Consider the following 20,035-nt stretch of genomic DNA (forward strand, 5'->3'; position numbering starts at 1 on the left):
CACGTACCCTGCTGAATTCGCGTGTGAAACTTCCCACGCACCCCAGTAATACACGTACCCCGCTCGCACAGGGCCAATCGCGTGTGAAAATTCCAGCGCTCCCCAGTAATACACGTACCCAGCTGAAATCACGTGTGAAACTTCCATCGCACCCCAGTGATACCGCTTGCCGTGCTGGTATAGGGTTAGCGCAGCCCTTTGCGCTGGATTGGGGATTTTGATGGCTTTTCCCGGCACAAGGGGCGTTCTTGGGGGAGTAACTGGCGCTGCTGCAGGCTCGCTGCGCCACTGTGCGCCACGGCTGGTTTTGGTGGCTGGAAACCATGAATATGCTGTGCGCGGAAAGTATTTTAGCGCACGCAGCTGGCGCAAGGATTCGCACGCGCACACTGTGCGCCCGCCGCATGTGCCACTTGTGCGCTGAATTCTATGAATTACCCCCAAAGAGACAACATCAAATACAAATATGAGTATATACACGAAAAATGAACTAAGGAAAAAAACAGCGGTAGTAGCAGTCAGTCTTCATAACCGAACTGATTATCTTTATGCAGAGAAATGATTGCTCTATTTCAAAGGTGCTACTTACCCTATGCCTATGTATCACATGATTTGACTGGACCCTAAGGGAATTACTGTAAGAACATACTTGAAGGATAAGTCCACAAATATAGTACCTTTTATATTTTTAATTCCTGACTGTTACTGAAGAAAACCATGTGGCCTAGATATGTCAGTAAAGGAAAAAAGGGGGAGCCATACAAGTGATGTCATCAGTGATCTCATCAATGACATTTGTGATGTCATCTTTGATGTCCTGGGTGTTAGTGTAAGCAGTGCACGGTGGCGCGAGTTATGGTTGCTTAGCTTACCATAACTGCCGAATTTCAGGGGTTTTCGGTTTTACTTTGAACCATAACGTCCCTTTAACAAAGTTTTTTTAGTGAATTTCATAGGTTTTTGGTAGCGCAACTTAACCATAACGTCCCTTTAACAAAGTTTTTTTACTGAATTTTATAGGTTTTTAGTAGCACAACATAACCATGATATCCCTGACTTTGAATACATGTAACATAGAACATACTGAACCCCTAGCTAGTGATTTTGATGTCCGCGGACTACCGCCATGTCTGCGGACATATCGTAAATCTGAGCGTGGTGAATGTAAATTTAAATACTGTGCCCCATTTCCCCTTTGAGGTTGGCTCTGAAAAGAGCCGTTTTTTGGGGGGTTTTTGGGGGTTTTTTTTCAGATGCTTGACAGACACCTGTTATTTTGTATTTTTTTTTTCTTTTTTTCTTACGTTACTCCTAAAATCTTCACATAACCTTCTCCAAAGCAACCCTTACATTCCAAAACAGCATGGCATTTCCCATAAAAGATAAGGAAATGCCATCTTCTTTAAAATAAACATTACTGGAATCAATATTTTCATTATTACATAAGAACATACCAGATGTAAGCATGAAGGCACACATGCCTCGGTTGATTACACACCTAGCATTGTTTTGCTGAGGACAAAAAACTGAACTATTGTCCCATATAGTAATCCAGAAAAAATTACTTTGGCATTTGGAAGGTTGTTCATTACTGCTTGAACCAAGTGTTCCAAATCTGCCAACAAAGTAGGGGCACTGACATAGCCTAAATGGAAAGCACCATAGTGCAAAACTACCACATGGGGACTGTTGCTCCTGCCCATATCTTCACAAACTTGTACAATTCCCTGTACATTGCAATCAGGCACCGTGCTCTACACGACCTCCACTCCTTTAACATCAAAATTCTTTGCAACATGCATTGAGCATACTGTTGTAAACCATGCACAAACATATCTCCGAGCACCAACACCCTGATTTTCTCCAATTCCGCCATCTTCACTACACACAGTCTCTTTCAACACAAATCCACAACCTCAACATTTGATTGGCTGATCCCTACAGTCTTCTTTCCATGCTGGATTTGCTGTAAAACCCCGGATGTAGCACGCCCTGTCCATGGACAGCCGCGCTGTCCGTGGACCGCGTAACTCTTGGACAGCCCTTGTACCATTTCCACTTCACTCTCTGTGCCATTTCCTCATTGCATACAGCTAAGCAGTCACACAATACAGAGAACATCCTCAGAACACCCCCATTTTGTTTATTTTCGAACATTTCAGGACACCGCAAGTGTTCTTATAACACATGCAACTTGCCAGCGAACAATACGGACAACGTCCTCAGAACACCCCCATTTTCTTTATGTAAGAACATTTCAGGACACCGCGAGTGTTCTTCTGGCTCACTCTTTTTTCTTTTGCTGACATATCTAGGTCACATGGTTTTCTTCAGTAACAGTCAGAAACTAAAAATTGTATTTTATTTGTAGACTTATCCTACAAGTAGGTTCTTATAGTAATTCCCTTAGAGCCCAGTCACATCATATGAAACATATACATAGGGGAAGACACAAGCTTTAAAGACAGCATTATTTTCAAGCAAATAAATGATGATTTCTCTGTTTCAAAGCTGCTATTTACCCTTTGCATATGAATATTGGTATGTGTTCTTGTCTCTTTGTGTTTTCTCTATAGAAATGCAATTATGTAATACATGGGTTTTATTAGCTACTTATTACATATTTCACAGTACACAAAAATCTATTAAGAAAACAATTATCATTTCTTTATTCAACATATTAACATTACGAATATTATACCTTCATCTTGTACGCTGCACACAATGCTATGTTTCTGCATTAGTAGCTTAGTATACCAGATAGAACCCCATAATAGAATGCTATTTATATCAATGCATTGTTCAAAGCACTAATTAGGGTATGATATTTATTGCAATGATCCTTGACACTTTTTTCGCAACATTATTATAAGAATCCCTTGTACACATATTTCATGAAAAGTACATACACATGTGATGTCATCAGTGATGTCATAAATGACATTTGTGATGTCATCTTTGATGTCGTGGGTGTTATTCTTAGCAGTGCACGGTGGTGGCGCGAGTTATGTTTGCTTAGCTTACCATAACTGGCGAATTTCAGGGGTTTTTCGGTTGTACTTGGAACCATAACGTCCCTTTAACAAAGTTTTTTTATTAGCACGCAAACAATATACAAAGATGGAGTGTAAAAAGCAATTTCTCAGAGATGGCTGTACACAGAATGTTGCAAACTAAGAATTTATGGTCGTTTACAGTGTAGGTCAGCTGCTTCGATTTTTTGCTCGCGTGCCGGAGAGGCCCAAGAATCGCATTATAAAGTTCTATTGTTTTTTGACCTTGACAGACAGGGATCATGCTAAGAGACTCCTTTTGAAGGAGTGTTGCAAAACCATAAGACACAATAAGGATGAAATTTCTGAAACAAAACCACTTTTATATATTATATCACTATGAGAAAGATCGTTGGCACAGACGGATTCAGATTTTGGGACTGCACTATGCTTAGACAATGGAAAATGCCAATATAATGTAAGTAACCCTTTAGATTCTTTTATACTGGTATATAATAACAATAGCGTGGCGTTAAAGCCCGGTTAAGTTGTACTTGTTCGTTCAATGTGGCATAGTGTTTTCTACCGCGCACTATCACCGCCAAATTGGTCCCCTGTCACTTAGAGGGCTCTGAAAAAGGCAGAGGACAGAGGGTGGGTTAATGGGAATAAGTTAACATATCGGGTTGCACTATCCTCGCTAGCAAATAGTTTCACGCCCTAATAAATAAAATGAATATTTTTAATGAAGATCGGCTAGTGACACTAATTTATGTTTTTTAAAACAGGTACGTCCTTCCGTACTGTCAATGCCACGATTTTCAAACCCGGCCGACGGATTCTTCAACTGCCAGGTGCAGCTACTTCTAAGCAACTTCATGACCCTCACCATTTTATGGGACAATCGCCAAGTACCAATATGCCCTTACGCGGTATTAGCGGCTAGAAGCAACATACCAACCATTATGGTGGTCTAATGCCTCATTGTTGGAACAGCCTTCCGATTATCAGTGCGACCATAGTGCTTCTTTTATCATAAACCAACACCCTGTGTAGCGCAAAGGAACAGCGCATGACTCAAGATGAACTTTTGCGGATCGACAGCAAAGACAAATGCAAATCGCTGAATATTCTCTAAACATTTGATGTCAAATAAAAGTACTTTACGAAATGTACAATATTGCTGTTTGCTTTTAAATCACAGTTTCATATTCCGAATTGTGGCGCGCTGTGTTGTGAGATGATCTGTGATGTTTTCCGGGTTCTGTGTAAAGTTGCGTAGGACTGGAGACGACTGGGCCTTATGCAGTACTAGCGGCTAGAAGCAACATACCAACCATTATGGTGGTCTAATGTCTCGTTGTTGGAACAGCCTTCCGATTATCAGTGCGACCATAGTGCTTCTTTTACCATAAACCAACACCCTGTGTACCGCAAAGGAACAGCGCGTGACTCAAGATGAACTTTTGCGGATCGACAGCAAAGACAAATGCAAATCGCTGAATATTCTCTAAACATTTGATGTCAAATAAAAGTACTTTACGAAATGTACAATCTTACTGTTTGCTTTTAAATCACAGTTTCATATTCTGAATTGTGGCGCGCTGTGTTGTGAGATGATCTGTGTTGTTTTCTGGGTTCTGTGTAAAGTCGCGTAGGACTGGAGACGACTGGGCGCGTTTGGCTACGCACCCTGTACCGTCACGGAGAGAGACTGGGAATATGAATGTTTTGATACTGTCAGGCTTGGGGGCGGGAGATATGATTTAGTGTCGCAAAAGCAGGTCAGCCAGGTCGATGGGGCAAGTGATAGGATTATCACATAATGTCGGCGCACAGCAGCCTGATTTATCGTTTGTTTAGTGGACAAAAAGTCGGGTAAGGCCCATAGGAAATTGTAATGTCAACGGACATAAGCAGGGTTCTTTGAACACTTTCAACCTGACAACGAACAATACGAACAGCGTTCTCAGAACACCCCCATTTTGTTTAATTGCAAACATTACCTCCACGTCCACTCTTCCTCGTCCCAGTACTTACTTCATGAGGCCCCTGCCTCTGACACAGGACCTTCTTCTATTTCTTTAAATTCCTATAACTCCTCCCCCACATCCACATCACTCAGTTTCATATTACCAAGCCGGAGTATGGGACCTTCCCCGCAGGGAGGGTGAGGAGGGTCGTCAGTACTGTGACGAGGAAGAGTAGGACTAGGAGTAATGGAGATTACCAGTAAGTAATCAGAGCATTTCAGGACACAGCGAGTGTTCTTAGAACACATTCAACTTGCCAGAGTACAATATGGACAGCGTCCTCAGGACACCCCCATTTTGTTTATGTACGAACATTTAAGGACACTAAGAATTTATGGTCGTTTACAGTGTAGGTCAGCTGCTTCGATTTTTTGCTCGCGTGCCGGAGAGGCCCAAGAATTGCATTATAAAGTTCTATTGTTTTTTGACCTTGACAGACAGGGATCGTGCTAAAAGACTCCTTTTGAAGGAGTGTTGCAAAAACATAAGACACGATAAGGATGAAATTTCTGAAACAAAACCGCTTTTATATATTATATCACTATGAGAAAGATCATTGGCACAGACGGAGTCGTATTTTGGGACTGCACTATGCTTAAACAATGGAAAATGCCAATATAATGTAAGTAACCCTTTAGATTCTTTTATACTGGTATATAATAACAATAGCGTGGCGTTAAAGCCCGGTTAAGTTGTACTTGTTCGTTCAATGTGGCATAGTGTTTTCTACCGCGCACTATCACCGCCAAATTGGTCCCCTGTCACTTAGAGGGCTCTGAAAAAGGCAGAGGACAGAGGGTGGGTTAATGGGAATAAGTTAACATATCGCGTTGCACTATCCTCTCTAGCAAATAGTTTCATGCCCTAATAAATAAAATGAATATTTTTAATGAAGATCGGCTAGTGACACTAATTTATGTTTTTTAAAACAGGTACGTCCTTCCGTACTGTCAATGCCACGATTTTCAAACCGGGCCGACGGATTCTTCAACTGCCAGGTGCAGCTACTTCTAAACAACTTCATGACCCTCACTATCTTATGGGACAATCGCCAAGTACCATTATGCCCTCACGCGGTATTAGCGGCTAGAAGCAACATACCAACCATTATGGTGGTCTAATGCCTCATTGTTGGAACAGCCTTCCGATTATCAGTGCGACCATAGTGCTTCTTTTATCATAAACCAACACCCTGTGTAGCGCAAAGGAACAGCGCGTGACTCAAGATGAACTTTTGCGGATCGACAGCAAAGAGAAATGCAAATCGCTGAATATTCTCTAAACATTTGATGTCAAATAAAAGTACTTTACGAAATGTACAATCTTGTTGTTTGCTTTTAAATCACAGTTTCATATTCTGAATTGTGGCGCGCTGTGTTGTGAGATGATCTGTGTTGTTTTCCGGGTTCTGTGTAAAGTCGCGTAGGACTGGAGACGACTGGGCGCGTTTGGCTACGCACCCTGTACCATCACGGAGAGAGACTGGGAATATGAATGTTTTGATATTGTCAGGCTTGGGGGCGGGAGATATGATTTAGTGTCGCAAAAGCAGGTCAGCCAGGTCGATGGGGCAAGTGATAGGATTACCACATAATGTCGGCGCACAGCAGCCTGATTTATCGTTTGTTTAGTGGACAAAAAGTCGGGTAAGGCCCATAGGAAATTGTAATGTCAACGGACATAAGGAGGGTTCTTTGAACACTTTCAACCTGACAACGAACAATACGAACAGCGTTCTCAGAACACCCCCATTTTGTTTCATTGCAAACATTACCTCAACGTCCACTCTTCCTCGTCCCAGTACTTACTTCATGAGGCCCCTGCCTCTGACACAGGACCTTCTTCTATTTCTTTAAATTCCTATAACTCCTCCCCCACATCCACATCACTCAGTTTCATATTACCAAGCCGGAGTATGGGACCTTCCCCGCAGGGAGGGTGAGGAGGGTCGTCAGTACTGTGACGAGGAAGAGTAGGACTAGGAGTAATGGAGATTACCAGTAAGTAATCAGAGCATTTCAGGACACGGCGAGTGTTCGTAGAACACATTCAACTTGCCAGAGTACAATACGGACAGCGTCCTCAGGACACCCCCATTTTGTTTATGTACGAACATTTAAGGACACCGCGAGTGTTCTTAGCTCAATTTTAGCTTGCTTGTGAACAAAACGGACACATACTCCGTCCTCAGAACTCCCCACCATTTAGTTTATATAGAACATTTCAGAACAGCCGTGTTGTCCGCAGACAAATCAAACACAACAAAAGTGTCTAGCATATAAAAAAAACAGAACATTGAACCTATCTCATACTCCTCCACCCTCCCCAAACACTCTTACACACCAACACACTCCACTAAATACAATTTTTAATCCAAGTTTCACTGCACTGTCCGCGGTCATCCGGGAATGCAAGATGGCGGGCACCACAGAAAATCTGACGCACTTCATGCACCACGCCGTCCAATCAGCAAACACACTGCATGTCCGCAGACATCACGCAAGCCGCTCGGCCAATCAGGGCACTGTCCGCGGAGCGAACCGGGAAGTCCGTCCGCGGAGCGAACGGAGATATCACTAATTTTTTTGCCTTACATTTTGGTCATTTTTTTAAAAAATACTGGACGGATTTATACCAAATTTACAAAAGCACGCTTTCGGGACCAAGCCCCCGCTCCTGCCAAAAATTTGGTGTAAATCCGTCCAGCGGTTTGGGCTGTAGGCCTGCGCAAAGTTTTTTCCCATTATGTCTATGGGAATAAACAAAAGTTTTGTGACCCCCCCTATAACTTTTCCCCCTCTGGACCAAACCTCTCTGCAAAATAATTCAAAGTGGGCCATATACTTTTTTTGCAACGTTTGGTGAGGATTCGTCCAGAAGGAGCGAAGTTATAAGCCACCCAAAAAATGCTCTTCCTATGGAAACACCAAATTAACCATAACTATATATATATGTTTTTTTTTTTTTAAGCATAGCTCAGGGGCAACAAACTTGCTTTGGGAACAAGAATTTGCAGTGCAACATGGGTTCAGTTCCTGTTTCAGTGCTTAGAAGCTGGAGGATTCTGGCATTAAGCAACATATAAGGACCAACAAAAATAATGAAATGGTCCTTTTTTAGGGGAGATGTCATGGAGCTGCTGCCGCTGCTGTTGATGTTTTAAAATAAAATAAAAAACCTGCAATTACTGTGACCTGCACCACATCCTTGCCCTCTATCTCCCATCTAACTAAATAAACTGTAGGTTACTTACCAAATACGCAAAAGAGAAAGGTGCAGGCTGGAATGTTTGAAACCATTCATAACCACTGGGACAGCTCTGGGTTTCAGGTGAGTGCTTCAGGTTTTATGTTATGGAGGCAGGTACTGGACACTTAAGATGTTGAACTAGTGACTTATGGCTTTTGTAGAGAGTGTTTGAAATTGTGTAGTAAGGAGTTGAAATGTGTTGACTGTGGATACAAGATTTTTAAGGAAGGTATTTGAGACTCATACTGCTGGGGTGTTGAAGGAGGGTACTGGGGACTTAACTTGCTAGTTTGCTTGAGGTTGATGGTGTTGGTGGAGAATGCTGAAGACTTAAGTTGCTGGAGGGTGGCACTGTGTAAACTTGAAGGTGTTGGAGCGAGCATTGGAGGTGTAAAGTTTTGGAGGGCAGGAGTGGGTGCCAGACATTTAAAGCTGTTGACAGGCGGCACCTAACTCTGTCAACTTGCAGTGGATGGTGCAGTGCCTGTGATGAACATGGTTAGGGGATAATCAGGCTCTGGGTGAGTGGCTTGAGTGGGTTGCTGTGCAATGGTTCAAATTGCATTATTGACAAGAAAATCCCTGCATGTTTTGAGCAAGTCTAAACATTTAAAGTGGTACAGCCTCTCATTGGCTTCTAGTTGGACTTGTGTTGGTCAGTTGCTATTTCCAGTCTCTGGACAGAAAATTGGCAGCCACTGGATGTCTGCATTTTGGAGTCTAGGCCTCTTCGAGATGCTCTGTCTGTTTACATTTTAGCCTGAGTGATGTACAATAGTCACGGGTGTTATGTTGGAAATCTGCCTACATTCACCGTTATTTTGTTATATGGGCCTACACACACTGATATTAATATATATGGTGATCCATTCTTCTATGAAATGTATATCAAATTACAGTGATATCGTAACCATATTTTATGAAAGTGTACTGAGGAACAATGCTATGTGATGCAACTTCCTGTTGTATCACTTCCTGTGATGTCACTTGGGGCAAGGTCAAATCACTTCACTTCCTCGGATGTCATCAGAGGTCAAGGGCCTTGAAACACTTGTGTATAGGCGCGTTGCAAATACCATGTCATATCATATCATATCATGTGATGTCCCTTTTGCTGCCCCTGGCATTTTGGTGAAATGATGTCCCTGGAAAAAATATAGGGCAGACTCACCGTGTTATATTCAAATTGGTGGGTTATCTAGTGTTTAAAAACCTCATCTGGAGATTAGCAAAATTGTGACCTTGTTCAAAACACATTAGCATTCAAAGGACCTCAAAGGACCTCATCACGAGTTGGGTGGTAACGCCGGCGCTAATAGCCCTGGCTTTATCTGCCCTACCACTAAACCCACCGGCGCTATTAGCGCCGGATCACGGGTTTGGCGGAACGGGAAATCCCCATTCCCCGTTGAGCCCATTTGGGAATGCCCCATTCCCCATTGGGCTCAATGGACACATTTCACGCTCTTACCACCGGCGGATTTCCCGTCGGCGATAAGAGCGCGAAATTTCGGCGGATTTCACTGCAGCTAAGAGCTGGGTGGAAATCAGCCGAAGCCGTGATTTGGCAGACCCTTAAATCCGGCGGTAACAGCGCTACCGCCCGATTTATGGGTTACCGCCAAACACGTGATGAGGCCCAATGTGTCTTCGTTGTTTTGATGCCAATCGATACCCTGATATTTTGGACACCTAGAGAGAGGCCAGACTTCCATTCAAATGGAGAGCAACATTATTACCTGTTTGCACGCCATGTTTTTACTTACTGAACGTTATTTGTATTACAGTACATCAAATGAGAACCCAATATATTGCTTATCATTTTGTTGCTGATTTTGCATAAAAAAGCGGACACCATTTCATTTCCAGTGTCTTATTTCTAGTAAAAGTGATTTTTAGAAATAATGGCATTCATCACAAGAGACATAAATATTACCATAGCTTTAGTGCTTGATATATTTCACATCGTCTTTTTTTTCTTTTGTACATTGTGTCGTTATATGTGTAAGCGAAAGAAGATAGACGTGTTATGTAGATGTCAAAGATTGATCAATTCATTTTTATAAATGCTTAAAAGAAACTCATATTGTTGTATTTGTTTGTATCTCTTAATAGAAAGACAACAATACATATTGAGACAGGGACGTGTGCAGGTAGGCAAAATGATGAATGAAGAACAAGTAGAATGGTACAGAGAGAAGAGTAATGAAGAACAAGTAGAATGGTACAGAGAGAAGAGTAATGGGAAAGAGAAATGAGGGATGGATGGGGACGAAAACAGCAAAAACAAAACATTCTGGAGAAGAATATGTGTCTTCTCTCAGGTGGATGCTTTCATTATTGTCATGGCCGCTGGAAAGAGTATTAACACAATATAGATGTATACGGCCTTCACCATGAGTATTTGCGTCATGTTATACACTTCCAACAGTCTTTTTCAGAAATATACAAAATGGTGTAATTGCCCAGCACTCTTGTCGTCCCCAATGAAGACTTATATCCCCCGTTCGTATATAACAAAACTAATGAGACACCTCCAACACACCAGATTTAGATACATCTTCGAATACCGTTTCCCAGAAAATATTCTCTCTACAACCATAGTAGGTGAGATAAAAAAAAAAAAGACAACGCAGTCCTTCCCATCTTGTTATCACCTAGCCTTTCAACTTGAACAAGTGAACATTTAACGATATCAAGGGAGACAGGCGGTTTAGGTCCTATAACTGTATTATCAAGCAGGATGCCCTGTTCCATTGCAATCATATTTGCAGTGAAAATAGTGTCATAGCTAAACAGTGACTGCAGCTCCTCAGCAATACAATACGCAGTGACAGGCTCTCAGGGCTTCCATGTCTAAACAAATACATTGTGTAATTGGACAAAGGCACAGATGTACATAATGTAAGCATTCAAGGCAACACAGAAACATTTCTAGGACAGACAGAGATACTCTTCAGCATGCCAGTCATTGCACGCAGATGCACTGATGGACGCTTCTTCATAACTGTTGTCACTGTCGTGCACTCACATCTGGAACACGTTTAACTTCAGTCAATATTATCGCCGATAAGACGTGATATTCGTCTGAAGGAGATCTGAGCAAATTACATTTTCTAGAAATTGTCAGAGAAACGTGGCATTCCTGTGAAGTTGCACGGGTCTAGCCCAGCACTGCCCACTATCATCCTTGCAATGTCAATATAATGAATACCAGTCTATTGGGCCATATTAACCCCTGGTAATAGACCTAGTAACTCCCCTAGTGTGTTTCAATGTGGTGTAACAGCTGAAAAATGCAAAAAAAACTATTAAGATAAAGTTTTACTGAGAGTGAAACTGTGCCCAGTTCATTAGTGACAATATCCAATGTGATGTGTGGAAGGAATTTATTTAATCTTAACCACTGTCATTGATCTGGACAACCTTCCACATCAACATTTTTCCTCTCTTGGCATCACTGAAGATAGGGACCAGCCATGCACAAAATAGTATTGGAAGTGCATGTAAACACTTTCAACCACAGACACATGTCAGCTTTTTTGGGCCCGATCAATGAGGCTTGCTTTCCTATGGCTCAGAAAACAAGGGACCCATGTCTGGGTATACCCTCTCTCCTCTAGGGAGACATGAACCTGATTCATGGAATTCGATGCAAAAATAGTGCAATGGTGCGCGCCGAGAAGGACCCTGTGTGAGCCGTGGCGCCCAAAAAACTTGCATATTCATAAATTCCAAGATGCATTATTAACCGTCGCGGAAGTCACAACAAGCTGCGTGGGGAACACCCACAGCACGTCCCAGCATCCAGTACCCCGGCAAAATTGCGTGCCTAACCTCGCAATGCCAGGCCGCATCCCAACAAAATTGCGTGCCTCACCTGGCAATCCCAGGCCGCATCCCAAAGAAAACACATGCCCTCGCTCGCAAGCCCAGCCGTACCCCAGTGAAATTGAGCGTCCCCTCGTAAGTGTAGTCTACACCCCTTACAAAAATGTGAGTTCCCCCTACACCCTCAGCACACATCCTGTCCACATAACCCTCCTACTGCACATCAACCACTGTAGTCCACACACCACCCCCAGATCCCCTCACCTTTGACAACCCCCACATGCAAACCCCTCCAGATGGGACACCAACCCCCAGCCACCCTTACCTTTGACATCACCCCCCAATCCCTTTCACCTGTGACACCCCCACAGATAGCCCCCTCCAGATGGGATACCCCACAGGCAGCCCCCTCCAGATGGGACACAAACCCCCAGCCTCCCACACCTGTGACACCACCCACAGGCAGCCCCCTTCACACTGGACAACACCCACAGGCAGCCCCTATAGACTGGACACTGCCCCCTCAGACCCCCTCACCTGTGACTCCACCTACAGGCAGCCCCCTCTAGACGGAACACCAAACCCCAGTCCTGCTCCCCTGTGACACCACCCACAGGCAGCCCCATCCAGACAAGACATCCCCCACAGGCAGCCCCCTCCAGATGGGACACCATCCCCCAGCCCCCTCACCTGTGACATCAACCACAGAAAGCCCCCTCCAGACTGGACAAACACCACAGGCAGCCCCCACCAGACTGGACCCTCCCCTCTATCACCCTCACCTGTGACACCACCCACAGACAGACCCCTCCAGACTGGACACCCCCCACAGGCAACCACTTTCAGATGGGACACCACCCACAGCCCCCCTCACCTGTGACACCACCCACAGGCAGCCCTCTCCAGACTGCACACCCCCCTCAGGCAGCACCCTCTAGATGGGACACCACCCCCAGCCACCCCTCACCTGTGAAACCACCCACAGACAGGACACCACTCCCCAACCCCCCTCTCCTGTGACACCCCCCACAGACAGCCTCCTTCAGACAGGACACCCCCCATAGACAGGCCCCTCCAGACTGGACACCACCCACAGGCAGCCCCCTCCAGATCGGACACAACCCCCCGAACCCCCCACACCTGTGACACCACCATAGGCAGCCCCTTCCAGACTGGACACTATCCCCCAGCCCCCCTCACCCGTGACTCAACCCACAGGCAGCCCCCTACAGACAGGACACCAACCCTCAGTCCCGCTCACCTGTGACACCACCGACAGGCAGCCCCCTCCAGACAGGATATCCCCCACACGAAGCCCCCTCCAGTTGGGACACCACACCCCAGCCCCCTTCACCTGTGACAGCTCCCACAGGAAGCCCCTCCAGAGTGGACAAACACCACAGGCAGCCCCTTTCAGGTGGGACACCACCCCCAGACAGCCCCCTCACCTGTGACATCACCTCAGCAGCCTCCTCCAGACTGCACACCCTCCTCAGGCAGCCCCCTCCAGACTGGACACCAACCCCCAGTCCCGCTCACCCATGACACCACTCACAGGCAGCCCCCTCCAGACAGGATATCCCCCACACGAAGCCCCCTTCAGTTGGGACACCACACCACAGCCCCCTTCACCTGTGACAGCACCCACAGGAAGCCCCCTCCAGACTGGAAACCCACCTCAGGCAGCCCCTTTCAGGTGGGACACCACCCCCAGCCCCCCTCACCTGTGACATCACCTCAGCAGCCCCCTCCAGACTGTACACCCTCCTCAGGCAGCCCCCTCTAGATGGGACAGCCCCCCACAGACAGCATCTTCGAGACAGGACGCCACCCACAGACAGCCCCCTACCAACTGGACACCCCTAACAGGCAACCCCCTCCAGATGGGACACCACCCTCCAGCCCCCCTCACCTGTGACACCATCCACAGGCAGACCCCTCCAGACTGGACACTCCCCACAGGCAGCCCCCTCCAGTTGTGACACGACTCTACAGACCCTCTCACCTGTGACACCACCCACATGCAGCCCCCTCCTGACTGCACCCCCCTCAGGCAGCTCCCTCCAGACGGGACATCCCCCACAGGCAGCATCCTACAGATCAGACACCGCCCACAGGCATCCCCCTCCAGACAGGACATGACCCCCAAAACCCCCTCACCTGTGAAACCACCCTGCAGCACCCCTCACCTTTGACACCACCCACAGGCAACCACCTCCATACTGGACAAAACCCAAAGTCAGCCCCCTCCAGACAGGACACCACCCCCCAGCTTCCCTCACCTGTGACATCACCCATAGGCAGCCCCTCCAGATGGGACACCACCCCCAGCCCCTACACCTGTGACACCACTCATAGGCAGCCCCCTCCAGACGGGACACCACCCCCCCCAGCCACCCTCACCTGTGACACCTCCCACAGGCAGCCCCCTCCAGTCTGGACACCACCTTGCAGCCCCCCTCACCTGTGACACCACCCACAGACAGCCCCCTGCAGGCAGGACACCCACCACAGGCAGCCCCCTTCAGATGTGACACCACTCCTAGCTTCCCTCACCTGTGACATCACCCACAGGCAGCCCCTCCAGATGGGACACCACCCCCAGCCCCCACACCTGTGACACCACTCACAGGCAGCCCCCTCCAGATGGGACACAACCCCCCAGCCACCCTCACCTGTTCACCTGTGACACCTCCCACAGGCAGCCCCCTCCAGTCTGGACACCACCTTGCAGCCCCCCTCACTTGTGACACCACCCACAGGCAGCTCCTGCAGATGGGACAACCGCACAGGCAGCCCCCTTCAGATGGGACACCACCCCTACCCACCCTCACCTTGTGACACCACCTACAAGCAGCCCCCTCCAGACTGGACACCACCCACCAGCCCCCCTCACCTGTGACACCACCCACAGGCAGCCACTGCAGATGGGACACCCCGCACAGGCAGCCCCCTTCAGATGGGACAACGCCCCCAGGCCCCCTCACCTGTGACACCACCCACGAGCAGCCCCTTCAGACTGACAACGCCCACAGGCAGCCCCCTCTAGATGGGACACCACCCCCAGGCAGCCCGCTCCAGACTGGACACCAATCCCCAGCCCCCCTCACCTGTGACAATTCCCATAGGCAGCCCCCTCTAGACTGGACATCCCCCACAGGAAGTCCCCTCCAGATGGGACAACACCACCCATCCCCCCTCACCTGTGACACCAACCAAAGGCAGCCCCCTCCAGACTGGACACCAACCCCCAGCCCCCCTCACCTGTGACACCACCCACAGGCAACCCCCTCCATATGGGACACCCCCCACATGCAGCCCCCTCCAGATGGGACAGCCCCCACAGGCATCCCCCTCCAGACTGAAGAACACTCCCCACAGAAAGCCCCCTCCAGACTGGACACCTCCCCAGCCCCTTCATAATACTACACTTATTACCGTAACCGAACTAGGATTTACCCACAGATGTATGAAACCTACGCACATAAAAGGCAGAATACTTGACTGGGTTGTGGACTATAATTGTCTAGCCAGCATCACCAACATCTCACCATTAGCCTGGACCGACCACTACTTGGTATTGTTCACGCTCTCTACCATCCGGCCCCCACCTTTACCTATTAGTAGGGCCCCACCCACACTCACAAGAAATAAGAAGAGCATCACTGTAGAGAGATTCATCCCAAACTTACTTCCCACACTAAACTCACTCCCGGATAACCTGAACCCAGAAACCATGGTTGAAGAATATAATAAAATCATGTCCACTTCATTGGATCTAATTGCTCCCCTCAAACTTAGACCAAGTACGCCTAAAACGCATCTGAACAAATGGTACACACTATTCCTTAAACATTTAAGACAGCAAAAAAGAAATTGTGAAGCCACTTGGAAAACCCTTCAGTACCTAACAAACTTAAACTAACCAAACTAGCAGCCCTCTACAAAAAGGAAATCTACCTTGCTAAACGATCCTCCTTTGACTCCTGGATAGCCCAAGCAAAATCTAACAAGAAGGAACTATTCTCCATCCTGAAAGAAGTAGAAACCCCTATTGCACCACCAGATACCTGCACTAAAGATAAGAATTGGTGCTCAGAAATTCAAAAGGCGTTAGCCAACAAGATTGCTACGCTACAAATAAAATTTCCTGCAAAAAAGCCTCCCTTAACGACCCTCCCACCTCCAAATCACCTGAGAAGCCTATGTAAAGGGAAACCACCTGCTTTCATTTCTCCAAAGTCACTATACCTGAAGTAGAAAAAATCATCCTGTCACTAAAACCATCTAACTGTCAGGGCGATCTTTGCCCTGCACAGCTCATTACAGATGCGGCTCGTGACCTTTCCCCTTTTATCGCAAAATTAATTAATGCATCCTTCTCCACTGGTTCTATCCCTACCAACCTAAAACAAACATGGGTACTGCCACTTCTAAAAAAGCCCACACTTGACCCAGCCACACCCACAAACTATAGACCCATAACGACTGTGCCATTCCTGGTAAAAATGCTGGATACGGTCGCATACGTGTAAATTTAGAAGTATCTGGAAGAACACCACATACTTGGAGTCAGGCAATCAGGTTTCCATCCTCAACATGGGACCGAGACTACCCTCATTGACCTGAAAGCCCAGATTGACAAACTTAGATATCATGGCCAAGCAGCCTTACTCCTCCTCCTATACCTTTCCGCCGCATTTGACCTGGTCGGTCACACGGTCCTATGCACTCACCTACACACGTCAGCCCACTTTTCCAGTGAGGCCATTACCTGGATTAAATCTTTCCTCAATGGCAGAACTATGAGGGACTTTTCACCAACAGCTGCAGCAGACCCCATTCCCATCACCTGTGGCGTGCCACAGGGCTCCTGTGTCTCACCCACTCTGTACAATATATTTACTAAGCCCCTTTTCGATGATTTGGATCATCTCGGTATCACCTACACCAACGACGCAGATGATACCCAGATCCTCCTTCCGCTTTCTGGAGATTATGGAAAGGATTTGGCCTTGGTGAATAAAGTGTACATCATCATCCAGGCATGGATGGCCACACATGGACTATGCCTGAATGATGATAAAACGGAATTTATAATTCTAGGTACTACTACCAACCTGAAGAAATTGGGCTCTGCCTATTGCTCCTTCATGGTCGATGGAAATAGCATCAAGGTGGAACAAGAGGTTAAAACCCTGGGCTTTTACCTGGACTCCACCTTCTCCCACATCATTGAGGTGAACTATCTAGCCTCATCCACAGCCTACACTTGCAAATTGATCTGTGCAGCCAAACCATTCCTATCGGACACAAGTTGCTTGACCCTAGCCAGAGCACTCATACTGTCCCGCCTGGACTACTGTAACACTCTCTATCTTGGGTCCTCCAGCGCATCACCAATAAACTCCAAACTCTCCAGAATAATGCTCTTAGAGCACCATTGGGCATCTCTAGAAGAGCGCATATTACAGCACATCGTCAACAGAACAATTGGCTTTCTGTCAAAGACAAAATCCTCCTAAAAACGGCATCACTCACTCACAAATCGCTCAACAATGCTGCCCCCATCTATCTCATCAATAGATTCCATAGACAGACCTCCTTGAGACCAACAAGTACAGCCTACAAAGACTGCCTTTCTGTCCCCAACTTTAAACGCTCTACCGTAGGGGGCAACAGCTTCCCAGTCAAAGCTGCAAAATTATGCAATTCTCTACCACCTCCCCTTAGAATGGACTTGCACTATAAGAACTTCCGATCCAATTTCATTCTATGGCTGAAAACGTAGCCTTCCCTTCATAGCCAGGTGCCCAGTCTATCAGACCCCTGCTTACTGTACCCATTGATGCATACCTGCACGTATGTATATATTCCTGATATTACTGTATGTTATATATTTTCTGTTGATGTTGTAACTCAGCTTGGCAATCTCATGTAAATGCTGCGCTCTGTACCCGAGGGTATGAAGGCGCATTACAAATAATAAAACAAACAAACAAACAAACCCACAGGCAGACCCTTCCTGACTGGACACTCCCCACAGGCAGCCCCTTCCAGATAGGACACCAACCCCCGTACCAATATAAAATGGTGGGCTGTGTTTCCAACTTTCAGCTGAGCCGAACGACCTTTGAGTTTTGTTTATGTTTAGGCTGACCGAGAGCAGACTGTTTGTTCTATGCAAAGAAACCTTGTGACTCAAATGAACATCAATCTAAGTGTTGTCTGCGCTCACCAGCCTTATCCTCATATAAACAATGAGACAATGTAGAACAAACTCAGATCATGTGTTTTTGCTGAACTAAATTGAAGTGATTCTTGAAACAAGGCTTACTGTGGATCAGAGAACCAATGCCACCATTGTAACCTCTTGGACATGCAAACTTGTTAAAATCAGTTGTACAATATTGTAATATTTGACATGTGAACTGGGCACAAACCCTAGAATGTAAATTATTAATTTGGAGAGGGGCTGGACAATGTTTGGAAAATTGTATAAAAGTGTCAGTGTTAAGATGTCCAGCACTCTCACCCCTCACTGTGTCTGCTGGTACACACTGCAAGGTGTTGGGAGCCAGAAAGCAATTTGCTTGCTTTGAATCTGGACAGAATAAAAGATACTTGTATATTTTTGACCCGTGATTGGCGTATTTCATTTTGTGGTACTAAGCCTCAATATTTCTTTGGTCTTTCAGATGGTGCCCAAATAGGGATCCTCAAGATTGATGTCTCCTCGCTGAAAAGAAGACGCAGCTATCGTACCGGGATCAGAGAGTGAGAAAAGGGGGCCCCTTTGTATGAGACGTGACATCTTGACAGTACTGCACAATCCAATCCCTGAATGGTGAGCACATGGTTCGAGAGGACATCTTAATGAGTGGCCCCAAATCGAGGCGGGCTCTTTGCCGAAATCGCCGTCCACGAGGATCCTTTGTGAACCGATCGGACCTCCTTTGCATTTTGTAATCAGGTAAGTCATGCCCCAATTCCTAAGTGTCCTGATATTTGGTTGTAGATTTACACTTGCGAGTGGAAACGATGCCAGGTAACACCAGTGATTTGACATGCCTGGGAAATTGTCTGCCTGTTTCAGGGTTTATTCCGCAGAGACAGACAATCTTTGAAATACAGCCGCCCGGCACCACCTTAGGGTTTGCGTTATGTACTGTGTATTGTAAGTACGGCCTTGGTAGTCAAGTATTCAAAGATATTTGGCACAGACAAACTAGACATGAGTCCGAATTTCAGTTGCCAGTTCATGGTAGTTTTGAAATTGCCCGTATAGAGTATTTAGAGTCTATTTTGTCAAAGAAAAAGGCTAGGCCTGGAGCATTTGATGTGATTAAGAATTGGAGAAAGGAAGCTATGCAGCAACTTTAGAGTAAAGAGAAACATGCACGTCGACATATGTCTAACTCTGAAAAAGCATTATTGTATGATCAACAGAAACAGTTGGAATCTATTACAAATATGGATAGGGTTTTTCAACTTGAAAAATATATCTGCCTCAGGACTTTCATACCTCAGACAAACTAATCGATAAGCTTTTGTATGAGCGTAGGACAGTTGCCACCTCCATATGTGACTCTCCCTGTTGTTTACCTCTTCCCGCTGTTGCAACTCCTCCTGTTGTTGTTCCTGTTCCTCCCGTTGTTGCTCCTCCTCCAGTTGTTGCTCCTTTTCCTATTGCCATCCACCATTCTGCATCTCTGCCCTTACCGGCAGTTGCTGTTCCCGTAATTCCGTCTTTACCGCTAGCGGTAGTGTCTCCACTACCCCGTGTACAAGATTTTTGTGAACTTTCTTTTCCAAGTGGTTCTGCTCCACTTGTAGCGATTGAAGGGCAACGGGCAATCCAAAAGTAATGACTCGTAGTATAGTATCAAGATCTAGAAAAAGAGAATTGTATGCATGGGCTAAGAAATG

The sequence above is a fragment of the Ambystoma mexicanum genome, chromosome 5p (assembly GCF_040938575.1).
Source record: "Ambystoma mexicanum isolate Mex_15411 chromosome 5p, UKY_AmexF1_1, whole genome shotgun sequence".
Taxonomy (NCBI): domain Eukaryota; kingdom Metazoa; phylum Chordata; class Amphibia; order Caudata; family Ambystomatidae; genus Ambystoma; species Ambystoma mexicanum.